General features: G+C 44.0%; 1 protein-coding gene across 5 annotated transcripts in view; it reads right to left on the bottom strand.

Annotated features, from left to right (window-relative positions):
- The window catches only part of ADARB2 (adenosine deaminase RNA specific B2 (inactive)), a 565,015-nt gene that overhangs the window by 289,983 nt on the left and 260,956 nt on the right, over positions 1–14,076 (bottom strand). The gene's annotated exons all lie outside the window — the stretch shown is intronic.

Genomic DNA, 14,076 nt, shown 5'->3' with positions numbered 1-14,076 from the left:
GGAATTGCTGCTGAGGCAAGGGTTGCATGAAAGATGGCGGAAAGTTGAGTAGGTAGGGCCGCAGTAACAGAGAAATGAAAGGATAGAGTACCATGACAGAGACAGGTTTTCCAAAGAAGGGGTGATGGAATATGAATTGAATGGAGAATCAGGCAGCAAAGGGAAGGACAGGCGGAGGAAGTAGAGGAAAGATGGAGGCATGGAGGAAGTGATTCTAGGGGGAAACACACAGAGACAGGAAGTGCTGTGTAATGATGGTAAGAAGGCAGTCAAAGGGCAAAGGACTTTGGGAATTGAAAGAACGACAGACCATCACAGGGCAGCTGACAAGGGTCCACTGCTGATCCTTCAGACTACCCATAGCCTCTGAGTGGTGGTGGTGGAACAACTTTCTTGGGGCCCTCTCATATAGTAGGGGACTCATGGAGGGCAAACTTTGAACTGGCCCTGTCAGTGAGTCAAGTAAGCTCAAAGGGGATGGGGAAGGATGCTCATTCTCCCATACTGATTTGAACTAATCATGGGACCCTTCAGTTGCAGATTGTAGTTCTATTGTGAAATGCCAATACTTGTCATGACAGTTCTGTTGCCAAGGGAAAATTCTCTTTCAGTGGTCACATTTTCAAGCTCAGAATCAGACTCTTTATTATTAAGGTCACTGACAGAGGTACAGACAAAGACAGTAAATAACACTTCAGATACACAATTACAACCACATTTGGTGTCAATATCCCAATAACCCAATCAAGGCAAACTCACTTCACAGCTCTTCTCCCAGAAAGTGTCTAATTCGTGTATCTTTTACCATGTGACCTTTTAAAATCCCTTTTACATATTTTGTAAAGACATTATTTTCAAACAGAACCTACTCTACCAGCTCCATTAAATATATTTCAAATGACTTCCCCCACCTTGTACAACAAACACAACAGCATTTCTAAACTAAATGTTTTCTATGGTAATTTCCTTGAAAATGATTTGTTTAAAATAATTATTACAAAAACAATTTGTTATAAATTATTTTAACTCTAACTTTTAATTGCTCAGTTACTGGAGTCCATTTGTGTTTGAATTTTCTCTGCATTTTATGAGATTACTTATTTGTTTGAACTTTTGGCAATTGAAAATCTGTGGAGTATTAATAAAATTTGATTTGAATTGAATTAATGTACCCTTGCTTCTCTTTCCAAATTAACTTGCCCTTCCCCACTTGATTATGAGTCAGTCAGTCGCACTAATATTGAAAAGTGTGTGCAAAATTGAAACAGTGCTTTCTTCTCCACCCAAATAACTGATGCTTAATAACTGATGCTTAACCTATCCTAATTTCATTCATTGGTCACAGTTTCTAAATCCCCCGAGCAAGGACAAGATCCTCCCTGTATCAATTCAATCTGGAAATAATTCAACAACTGGATTTATTCCTGGGTGCCCTGTAGATCTTTGGATAATTATCTGGACTCTTGACTTGGATTACATCAGGCCCCTAGGCCTGGGTGAATGACAAAAGAGGAGATTCCACCTTGTGACATTACATGGGACACCTTTGAGCTGGTCGAGGATACGGACATGATTCTCTCGGGTATGGGTGTGGCAACATGTTGCTTGGACCCTTGTCTCTCCTGGCTGGTAAGAACAGCTGGTGGGAATGTTAATTCTTGGCTACGGGAGTTGGTTAACTCCTCGCTATGTGAGGATTTCGTGCCAGAAGCCCTTAAAGAGGCGATAGTTCACCCTCACTTGAAGAAACCCTCCCTGGACCCTAAGGTTCTTGACAACTATAGACTGATCTCCAACCTCCCTTTTCTTGGAAGAAACTAGTTATCTTAATTCTTACCAGTCGGGTTTCAGGCCTCGGCATAGCACAGAGACAGCACTGGTCAATCTGGTAGATGACCTTTTTCGGAACCTTGATGAGTAGTGTCCCTCTCTTGGTCCTTTGAGATCTCTCAGCGGCTTTTGATACTATCGATCATGCTATCTTCCTTGACCGCCTGCGTGGGTTGGGTATCGGGGGCACTGTCTTACAGTGGTTCCCTTCTTACCTTAGCGGGTGTGTCCAGTCGGTATGAATTGAGGACAGATGCTTTGAGCCATGGCCACTCCTTTATGGAGTTCCCCAGGGTTCAGTTCTTGCCCCTGTCCTCTTTAACATCTATATGGAGCCGCTGGGTCAGGTCATTTCCCAGTTTGGGGTGAGATTTCATCAACACACTGATGATACTCAGCTATATATTGCCATCCCAGACCATTCTGGGGATGCTGTTTCTGTGCTTACTCGATGCCTGGAAGCTGTTAAGGTCTGGATGAATCAAAATAAGCTCAGATTGAATCCCACTAAGACTGAACTACTTTTATTCAGCCCTCGTATCGGCCAACAGCTGGATGTGAACCTTGTTCTAGATGGGGTGGCGCTGCCCCCAAAGGAGCTTGTTCGTTATTTGGGGGTCCTTTTGGACTCGCGCCTCCTGCTTGAACAGCAGGTGGAGGCTGCATCCAGAAGTGCTTTGGCCCAGATTCATCTGATTTGCCAATTACGCCCTTACCTTGATTGGCAGGCATTAATGACAGTGACCCATGCCCTTGTTATCTCCTGCTTAGATCATTGTAACACTCTTTATCTAGGGCTACCTTTAAAGACGATCGGAAAGCTACAACGGGTCCAGAATGCAACAGCTCACCTACTCATGGGTCCCAGAAAATATAACAGGGTAACACCTCTCCTGCAGTCATTGCACTGGTTGCCTATTTGCTTCTGAGTTCAATTTAAGGTCCTGGTTTTGACCTTCACAGCCCTGTGGCACCTATCTACCTACAGACCCGCCTCTCCCATCCAGTTATATCCCATCCGGTCAGATCTTCTCAGATGGCGCTTCTGTCGGTCCCTGATTTCAGAGAGGTTCAGGGCACTAGGGCCCATAAAAGGGCCTTTTCGGTTGCTGCCCTACTTCTCTGGAACTCCCTTCCCCTTCAGATTCATTTAGCTCCTTCCTTTTTTGGTTTTTTCTTTTTTGTTAGTTACTTTAGTTTTTAATTTAGAATGTAATTTTAATGCTGTCTTGCTTTGCATGTTTTTGTACATCGCCCAGAGTCTTTGGAGTGGGCAGTATATGAAATGTTTCAAATAAATAAATAAATAAACAAACAAACAAACAAACAAATAAATAAGACATTAACCCACCAGGGACTGGAGGCCTTCATGTTACTTATTACATATGACAGTAAGTGGAGAGTTAGCATGGTGTCGTGGCTAGAGTGCTGGATTAGGACAGAGGAGAACCAAGTTCAAGTCCCCATTCAGCCATGAAACTCAGTGGTTAACCCTAGATCAGTCACTTATCTCTCAGCCTAACCTACCTCAAAGATTTGTTGTGAGGATAAACGTAACAATGTTCAACACTCAAAGCAGGATATACATGTGAATGAATGAATGAATGAATGAATGGTGGAGATGACTCAGTTCATGGCTTGAAAGTTGTAACAGGGTCTGGAGACCTCAGTGTTCCAGTGCACATGTAGTGCCTCCAGCTGGGCACTGTGGGAGCTGTAGTTCCCTAGTTGCCTGGAGGTATTCACACATGTATGCAGGGCTCCAGCCAGGTCTGTGGCTGTAAATTAGCCTTCTCTGCTGTCCCCACAGTCTCTGACAGGCAAAATGAAGCAAGGAGGATGGAGGAGGGCCCAGAGGCTTCAAGCTTCACCAAACCCTGGGTGTTCACTATGGTCAGGCGTGAAAAATGTGCTGGTTGGTACCATCTGGAGTGTGTAAAGGAGACCGTGTTTTTGGAACAGCACATGCTCCTAGTAGATTTATTATGCAGTCTTCACCTCCTTCCAACACACAGCTTATTTTGTAGAATATAGCCAAAAATACTTAATAAGCAACAGCAACCATATGGTGAGACTAAACAACTTTACTAATGTTACGTATTCTATGTGAAATGACAGGACAGCTGAAAATGAAAGAGAAGGTTGTTCCATGATCATACTTATTACGTCAGAATGCCGGCATCATGAATTCACCAAAAACGCATACCCCTCCCCATCAAATCATACCATTTACAGTTAGACTCCCAATCATGCTTGTTGAAGCCTGGATAGCTGGGCAGCTCATGCTGTCTAGCTGTCGAGAATGCATCACATATGCACAAGAATATCCAGGGTTGAAGACCCTTCAGGCTCTCAGCTCTCAGGTGGAAGTTAAGCGGCATTTGTAGCATGAAAATCCGAGGAGGTAGGACTTGCATGCAGTGATTATTTATTTAGTGAACATTATTGCTATATAGCAGGGCCTAGAGCTCTTCAGTCTGCCTGGGGAGGACAGCTGGTCTAGCAGTGGTGAGCATGAGCTGTCTCCTTTGCTAAGTTGAGTCCATCCTGGTTTGAATTTGGATGGGTGACTACACTATCTGAGCACAATCTGCTGTAAGATATTCCCCTTAGGGGGAAGGGCCATTGCTCGGTGACAGAGCATCTGCTTTGCATGCAGAAGGTCCCAGGTTCATTCTCTGGTCTCTCCAGGTAGGTCTGAGAGAGACTCCTGCCTGAAATCTTGGAGAGCCGCTGCCAGTCAGTGTAGACAATACTGAGCTAGATGGACCAATGTTCTGACTTGGTACAAGTCAACTTCCTATGTTCTTGTGAGCTGATCTGCAGTGGTTTCGCACATACCCCAAATCCCTCATCTGAAACTCCTATGTCTGAAGTTTGCCAGCATCACTCTTATGGACTGTGTCGCCTCTTCTGAAAACACAAAGCAGCGAGAAAAGCAATTCCTCTTTCCTTTTCTTTGCTGCATATTCAAAAACTGAAGCCTATTTCAGGATTGATTAAGACATCCCGATGACTCGTTAGCTGCAACATGACATGATAAGCTGCATGTGTGAAACATCCATCACAGATCAGACACCACAGACAGAACTTTCATAGCATCATCTCCTCTCAAACTGAGTGTTTTTTTCCATGGAAGCTGTTCACACATTCAGCTGTATCCTGCCATAGAGGATTGGCTCTAAATTTACCAAAAAGTGACACTGGAAGTGAATTTCAGGGCTCCTTCAAGAAGGAATATCTGAGAATGTTCAAGAGAAGCCGAACAAGTTTCTATAGACAAGGGAAATATCTCCAGGGGTTTCCACACATCCCTACAAGCAACAAAGTGATGGACATGCATGAATGGGCATTCATTTATAGTCCCTTCATCTAGCATTTCTGATGCTGGTGGTTTTCTGTCTCTTCCTTTCTGTTTACTGAATACTTTCCCCCCTGATCCTGTCTTATTTGATTAGCACAACAGATAGGATGGGGCCACTGAGAATGCAGCACAGTGTCATATTCTCTGTGTGCAATGGGCAAAGATTTTTCATTTCATACATCATTTGCAACTTGCTCTAGTGATTCCGCAAAGCCAATGTATCTGCCCTTAACACAAGGGGTGGGGAGTGGGGGAGAGGAAAGGAGGAGACACGCTATTTCTTGTTCTCTCTTTGAAAACCTCCTACAACTTTTGCCTTCAGACAGGTGGGACACCAAGGATACAATCCATCAAGCTCTGCAGCCGAGTAAACATTCATCTCCATAGGGATTGCACAGGTTCCTCTGCAAGGCTAGCTCCAAGAAAATGAATGGAGGCTGTGCAAGAGCAGGGTGTGATGGATTGTTTCCCAACAGCAGCTTCACAGGCATATTTTGTAAACTGAAAGTCTAGAGCACAGAGCCGGAGTTCATTCCTTGAAGACTACAGTATCAAGTATCAAAGAGGAGAGCAGGTCTTGTGGTAGTGAGCATGAATGGTCCCCTTTGCTAAGCTGGGCCCACCTTGGTTTGCATCTGGATGGCAGACTATGGGTGAGCCCTGTAAGTTACTCCCCTTAGGGGATGAGGCTGTAGCTCAGTGGTAGAGCATCCATATGCTTGAATGCAGAGGGTCCTGGGTTCATGCCCTGGTATTTCCAGCTAGGGCTGGGAGAGACTCCTAGGCTGTAACCAAGGAGCGCCACTCCCAGTCAATGTAGACCAAGACTGCACAACTTTGGCTGTCCAGCTATTGTTGGACTACAACTCCCATAACCCCCTGCCAGAGTGACCAATAGTCAGAGGATGGGAGTTGTAGGCCAACAACAACAAGTTCTGCAGCTCTGGTGGAGACACTACTGAGTCAGATAGACCTGTGGTCTGATTTGGTATAAGGCATCTTCCTATGTGCCTAAGTGCTAAATTGCATGTGTGAATGAGTCATTGCAGAACAAACACTGCAAACTGAAATTTCACCACACTCTAGAGGCATTGTTTTCCAGTGGAATCAATGTACACTTTCGGCTATGAGTTATCAAGTGTAGTGTAATCATGTGATCTTCCTACTGACATTTGCTCCATTTTTGCCCTGTTGGTTGTTCCATTGTACACCAGCACTTTCACCCCGATCCATCTCTAGTTGTGCATAGCTACACATGACTAGCCACTATAGAATGTCGATGAGGTTGCTCATTTGGATGTGCGTCCGAATGCACACCCTGTTAAGTGTATCATAGTGTACTTGGAAACACCGTGCATGTTTGTCCAAATGTGCACGATCCATTCATACTCTCAAGAGGATGCACATGAAGAAATGTGCAAATCTGTATACATTCTTCTGCAGTGAGTCATGTAATCAAATGCAACTTGAGTGAGATCAGGGCCAACAGTTTGAAGTTATGAAGCCACTCACACACTGGAGCAAGACAGAATGTGTCAGCCTGGGCATTTGGGATTGTTGCCTCTTCCTCCACTTCAGAATGATGACCATGCATGGACTTTGTTAGCTTTCAATGCCATAACCACACAGCCAAATCTGATTGGATTCATGGTGTCATGAATCAAGCTGACTTGTTCTCAGCAATCCATTTTCAATTCAAAACAACAGCAAAGAATATTTACTATGTGATCCCTGATTGGCTAGCATCACACAGCGAAGAAGCCCTAGAAATTGTGCTGAAGCAGCAGTAGCAAAATGTGGTTGTGAGAAGGCATGAACAAAAACATGGAAGAGTGTGCAGGGCATGCTGGTGAGACCCCCGGAGCCAGGAGGTGGCTTTTCGCCTCCCCTCTGGGGGTCTCCTCGTAAGTAGGCATGGCACGAAGCCGTGCCGCGGCTACTCATGATTATTAAAACCAGGTTTGCGGAGTGCTCGCTCCGCAAACCTGGTTTTAGGACAGGGGCTCTTGAGCAGGTTACCTGCTTTAGAACCACCGGGTTCACAGCCGAGCCCGGTGGTTCTTACGATCTGCAAAAACCGGGCTAGGCTCTCCTAGCCCAATTTTTGCAGATCGTGAGAATAGCCCCCTTGTCTTATAGCAATAGCAATAGCAATAGCACTTACATTTATATACCGCTCTATAGCTGGAGCTCTCTAAGCGGTTTACAATGATTTAGCATATTGCCCCCAACATTCTGGGTACTCATTTTACCAACCTCGGAAGGATGGAAGGCTGAGTCAACCTTGAGCCCCTGGTCAGGATCGAACTTGTAACCTTCTGGTTACAGGGCGGCAGTTTTACCACTGCACCACCAGGGGCTCCAGATTCAAACATCCACATGCAGTAGAATAAGGTAGCAGAATCCTGAGGTGGGAGAGTGGATTGCACCACTCCTCACTGCAGATGGCGGGGGAGGATACCATTTCTGAATATTCTCCTGTATTTTTAAAAAACCTCCCTTGAAAGTAATAGATAAGCACACCAGGGAGAAAAGTTCTACTCCAGTCCACTTCCTTCTATGCTTGCAAGGAACTTTTTATTTCATGCAGCGGGCAGTCAGAGACACAAGAGTTCACTTTTGGCTTGATGTTCATCCCATTCTACGACCTTTGGACTCAGCCACCGCACTCTGCTGCAGCCCAGCCCTGACTTCTTCAAGTCTCTTTATAGAGAGGTGCCATATTTCACAAATGCCATCATGTGGGTAGGGGAGCTACTGAGCACCAAGAACGTTTGCAAGCTGTGAATCAAAGGGACCCAGCTCCATCTGTTACATTGACTTGCCCTATCAAGAAAGGCAGCATATCCATGTTTTAAAATAAATAAACAGAAATAAATAGCATGGTGATTGGGCAGGGATAGTATGCATGATTGATGTCCTGGCCTCCATGCCATCGATTGTCATTCGTTAGCACCATTAGAGAACTCTTGCGGCTTATCTAGCAAAACACTTCAGATACCAGTGGGACTTCAATATAAATACAGTTTCTTTTCCTTCCTTTGAATGCAGAAAGGAATCAATATTTAATAACATCTGAAATCCAGTTTTCCCCCTAAATGCCTTTAAACATATAGCAAATGGGAATGGCTTCTTTAGTTACACTTTCAAAGCAATTATTGCTCTGTCCCACCTCACATTTTTTTACAGAGGAGAGCTGGTCTTGTGTTAGCAAGCATGACTTGTCCCCATAGCTAAGCAGGGTCTGCCCTGGTTGCATCTGAATGGGAGACTTGATGTGTGAGCACTGCAAGAGATTCCCCTCAGGGGATGAAGCTGCTCTGGGAAGAGCAGAAGGTTTCAAGTTCCCTCCCTGGCTTCTCCAAGATAGGGCTGAGAGAGATTCCTGCCTGCAACCTTGGAGAAGCCGCTGCCAGTCTGTGAAGAGAATACTGAGCTAGATAGACCAATGGTCTGACTCAGTATATGGCAGTTTCCTATGTTCCTATGGTATTTACTGATCACTCTCATAATACAGACATGTGGGTTGTATAATTAGCAAGATCACAATGGTTTATTCTTAAAAGAGGACAGTGATAGACAATAGCATGATCTGTATCACCATACAGATGTCTTCCTGTACGAGAAACTTTCAAAACATGTCGTTCCTGACCACAAAATGCCCAGATTTTATTCTGGGCAATATATAGTTCTAACCCCAGTTCAGCACCAGAGGCGTCCACATCACATAGGGCAAGGGTTCCCAACCTGTGATACTCTGGATGTTGCTGAACTACAACTCCCATAATCTTCAGCCACAATAAATTGTAGCTGAGGATGATGGAAGTTGTAGTTCATCAACATCTGGAGTACCACAGATTAGGAACCCCTAATATAGGGGGATAGTCTTGTTGTTGGAGGTATAATGGTTTTGGCTGCTTAAAACAAAATTAGGAAGATGTACCCTACCATGAGAAAAAACAGTGCCCAAAATGTTGCACAGTTAATGATGTGCACCTGACACTTCTGGATCCATTGCTTCCAATGAAAGTTGCAGTCTTGAAGTGTGGGTGTGCAACTGTAAGTATTTGCAGAAGAGCAAATTGATTTTTGAGACCCGCAGCACCATGGGTTGATGGGAAATGCTAATGGAAGACTGCTCAGCATATCGGCCAGTTCCCACAATTATTTTGTGTTTTGGAAAAGATAGTACATCCTGAGATACTCTTGCGGTAAACTAGTTATCAATTACAAAACTCTCTAGAAAGATCCAGGGCAAAAACGTCTATTGCAATATAAATAACAAACTTATCTTAAACTCCCTCTCAGCTTGCCTCACAGCAGTCATGAGACTGTTCCTACCTGTTGCACTGGAAATATTCACACTCAGTTTCAAGCAGCCTGGGTCAATAGCTTGGGGGTGGCTCCCACACTAACCTGAGCTCCTTGGAGGAAGAGTGGGATAAAAATGTAACCAACAAACAAAGAAATAAAAGGTGTGAAAGGGACTTGAATACCCACGTTTTTCTTTGAGCTTTATCTTTGCTAAGATTAATAGGCACCTAATCGACACCTAATCAATCAATGTTGTGAACCGCCCTGAGCCATTTTGGAAGGGCAGTATATAAATCTAATAAATAATTAAATAATAAATAAAATAATAAAATAATAAATAACAGCCTCCCTCCCAGTAAGATGATGAAACACCCCTGTGAGTGGCCAAATCTATATGTCTGGAATATCCATAAACACTACGGGGAAGCAACACTCACACTAGGCCCATTCGTACATTATGTTCAACATGCGTATTATGAGTGTACAGTGTACACAGGTACAGATCTGTACACAGGTACAGTCATTCACATGTTGAATGCTGGTACAGAAATATACTTCCTATCTGTACCATGCATTTGACGTGTCAGTATCCAGGTTCATTTTAAAATGAACGCAGGTAGAATCATTCACACAAACATATGCACGAGTGTGCCCTGCACAGCATAATGTCTGAATTGGGCTACTGTGTTCAGGGCAAGGCATTCACTGGTTAATGACATCAGATATCCCAACATTCTTAAAGAACTGCTTTCCATACCTAGTAATTGGTACCTTATACCTCCCTCTACCTCTCATGGTGTGTGTGTGTGTGTGTGTGTGTGTGTGTGTGTGTGTGTGCGTGCTTATACATATACATATCTCCACTTGGACCTTGGACATTTCAAGTAAAATATATTGACAGAGGTTTAAATCCTCTGCCTGCATCTTGTTTTGACAATCCTTTGATTTTCTGTACGTTCTACAGTCCTTGAGAACTCCAGCTGAAGCTTTGGAACAGTGCAACTAATTCAGCCTGCTGTCCTTCTCCTTCATCGTTAAACATTTTAGATTAGGTCACCTTTATAGCTTGCGGAAATTGCATGGCACAACTAGATTATACATGATTGGCCTGGTTCAGACAGAACAGGCCAACAATCCAACAAAAGGAGAAAGGCCATAACTAAATGCCCCTTGAGTGGACTGTCCAGTGACCAATATTCAGGCCATCCCCCTACAAAAGAAGGAACAATTGCAGCCCACGTTTCCTTAGCTAACCATAACACCAGTTTCTGAGGCTTGAAAGAAAGAGGATCCCATAGCAGCTTCCTGCACTTGCTTATCTACAGGCACGGCATCATCTACATGGCTATCTAAAGCTTGACAGGTATCTTCAAGGGAGATGTAGAACATTCAAATGTTTCTTCTTTACTGCAGTATACCAAGAAACATTTCCCACGATAAGGCCATATATTGCAAAGCATATGATACTGTTTAGCTGTCAGGCAGCTGGGCGGAAATGAGATGTTCCTGAACGGTCTCCAGTGTATTGCGTACCTCTTGTATACCAACGCCAAAACATAAAGCAGATCAAGTGTTTACAGGATGGCAGGGGTGTCGTCGGCTACCGGTCTTGATGGTTGGGAGGGCAGAAGGCAGCAACTCGAGAGAGATCACCTTCCGCGATGCAGCCAGGAAGTTATTTGCACTCGTGCCTAGTCAGCTCCCCTCCCCCGTGTAAAATTAATGAAATGACATTTCGGAGGCCTAGGGGGACAATTGCAAAATTATATCTGCTATTTCTATAAGGAGAAGATATAGATAAAGGTATCTAATTTGCCTGCTAATTAGTATTGCTCAGCTGCAGTACATGGCCACCCCAAGGTAAATTTCAAGGCATCTTCTACATTTAGAATTTCAGAAGAGTTGTGTAGACATGAAGGAGTATGTTAACTCTTTAATTTTTGTAAGCATCAAAGATTTGGAAGGAATCCCAAAGGCCATCTGCTCCTTATCTCCTGCCACCATATCTCCAAAATGCAACACCGGAATGCTCACTTCCAACTTAATAGTCTGATAAACTAGATTGTGTACGAGCGCTTGGTTCCCCCCAAAGCAACCCAGTGCAGTCCTGGAGCATTTTCAGACAGCAGGCTTTACTGTGACTTCGAAGTTGCCCCCCCCCCCAAATGACACAAACAATGGATTTTTTAAAACCATTTTAAAATCGGGCTACAGACTTAGTGCACAATGAAAAATCCAAATCGTGTGTGAAATTCTCTCCGATAGCTTGCAGAGACTTCGGGGTAAATCTGGCTGATATGTGAATGCACACCCTTCATTCTGGAGGAGATGTGAACTAAAAGCCCTGTGTGAAAAAGCTCCAGAAGACACAAATTTGTATCCAGTATCCAAATTTGCATCCAAAAATTTGTATCCAGTAGATACAAAGCTCCAGTCGATACAAATATGGGCTTGGATTTAGGAGTCCTGGGTAAAAATTCCACTCCTGACACAAACCCTGTGATTCCCCCCCCCCGCCCCCCATCATTCAAATCCAGTCAGCCACTTGGGTGGCAGCTTCCAGTGCAACCAGGTTGGCATAATTCCACATGGTCAGTCATTTGTATACAATAACAGCCCCTCTGGTTATGAATATTTCAGTCACATCTCTGCAGGATGTGTGGTGGCATGACATGGCTGAAATCAGTCCAACCCTTTGGGAAAACTGTGCCCACACGGTTGCAAATGGTGCCTTGCCTTTGACAAAGCCACTCTCTCTGTCAGTTCCGTTTCCTAACTGTAAAATGGGAGCAACAGCCATTTACGTAAGAACATAAGAACCGCGTTATCTGCCCCCTCCTCCTGCCCTATTTTGGGCCAAAGGGGTTGTGGAGGAGGCAGAGGATGACGTGTCATCTTAAAAAAACCCACACATTTCTGTCTCCCTGGTGCAAAGCTGTCAGGGAAAGTGCTGTTCAAAAACAAAAGATTACTTGCAGCGTTGAACCCTTGCACAAGCAATCCAGCAAAAACAAACAAGCAAAAAACCAATGGCAGGGAAAGTGCTGCTCCAAAGTGAGAATTTACTTGCATAAACAAACGACGACAATAAATGGCGGAGAGGGCCCCGAGATAGAGTTCATTCATTCATTCGATTTCTATACCACCCTTCCAAAAATGGCTCAGGGCGATTTACACAGAGAAATAACAAACAAATAAACAAATAAGATGGCTCCCTGTCCCCAAAGGGCTCACAATCTAAAAAGAAACAAAAGATAGACACCAGCAACAGTCATTGGAGGTACTGTGCTGGGGGTGGATAGGGCCAGTTACTCCCCCCCTGCTAAATAAAAAGAATCACCACATTAAAAGGTGCCTCTTTGCCCAGTTAGCAGGGGAAGTTGGCAATCAGGTGGATATTGAACAAGAGGGTTGAGGTGGGGGAGTCGAGGCAGCTGTACGCTTTGGTTCCCCCCCCCCCCAAAAAAAAGTGGTGAGCAAAGCAAGCCTGGGCAGAGCCTCTCAGCTCTTAAGGCTGTTCCTGCTGCTCGCCCTTCACACAGTGTAAAAATAAGAAAAAATAAAAAAGGGGGGGGGTTGTTAAAAAAGAGACAAAATCAAAGCAGGAAGGGCAATTTGGAAAGATTGCCCCCCCATGAACCGTCCACACCACACCACTTACACTGGGGCAACATTGTTGCACCCCTCCTACAATGGAAAAAAATACTGCTACTTTCCTGCAACGCAGAAGCAACGTTGCAGTGCCACAGCGCAGCAATAAAATCCGAATTAGGGCATCAGAAATATGGACAGCACCTCACTGCAAGTGATGTTGGATTGCAGGCAGTACGGAAGCACTCTTAGCAGATACGTTGCAAAACTGTTGCAGCTTGCAATGTGGAAAGCACCCAAGTGATCTCAATAGGTGGTGGGGATCATGATGTAGAAGGCATTCTCTTTAATATGGGTCCTATTATGATAATAATAGAACTCATATTCTAAGAGATTTGAAGGAAAGTTTGGAGACCAGTGAAGGAAAAAGTAAAGACAGCTATGAGGTAATGCAGTGAAAGGAGAGAGAGAGAGAGAGAGAGAGAGAGAGAGAGAGAGAGAGAGAGAGAGATCAGGAAGACATGTTTAAAAGGGAAACATGGCTTGCTTTTTAAACCAGCAAGAGATACTAATGATATAAGCTATATTCTTATACCAAAGAATATAGTTAATACCAAAACAAACTGGTTTCACTTTTATAGCAGTTGAACTCTCATGCTCTCAAAGAACTCTGTAGTCTGCCGAGTATACGGTCAGCTACCCCTAGCCTCCCCACAATGAGGGATACAGTTTCCAAGGTTACGTGAGGAGAGAGAACGGATGTTAAACCAGTTTATGTCTGTGGTGTAGATATGTGCATGGTGCTTTTCCTCTGTGTTCTGCAGAATACTAATGTTCTTGGAAACACAACATGATAAAAGTCACTTTAAGGGAATCAGGGCCATAGATTATAACAACATTGTGGCAAAAAAAAATTGAACTTGAATATCAAGATTAGTCAATGCAAAAAAAAGATTAGATGCAGGTAAATCCTTACA

This window comes from Hemicordylus capensis, chromosome 6 (assembly GCF_027244095.1).
Source record: "Hemicordylus capensis ecotype Gifberg chromosome 6, rHemCap1.1.pri, whole genome shotgun sequence".
Lineage (NCBI taxonomy): Eukaryota > Metazoa > Chordata > Lepidosauria > Squamata > Cordylidae > Hemicordylus > Hemicordylus capensis.
This window is presented reverse-complemented; position numbering and strand designations above follow the sequence as displayed.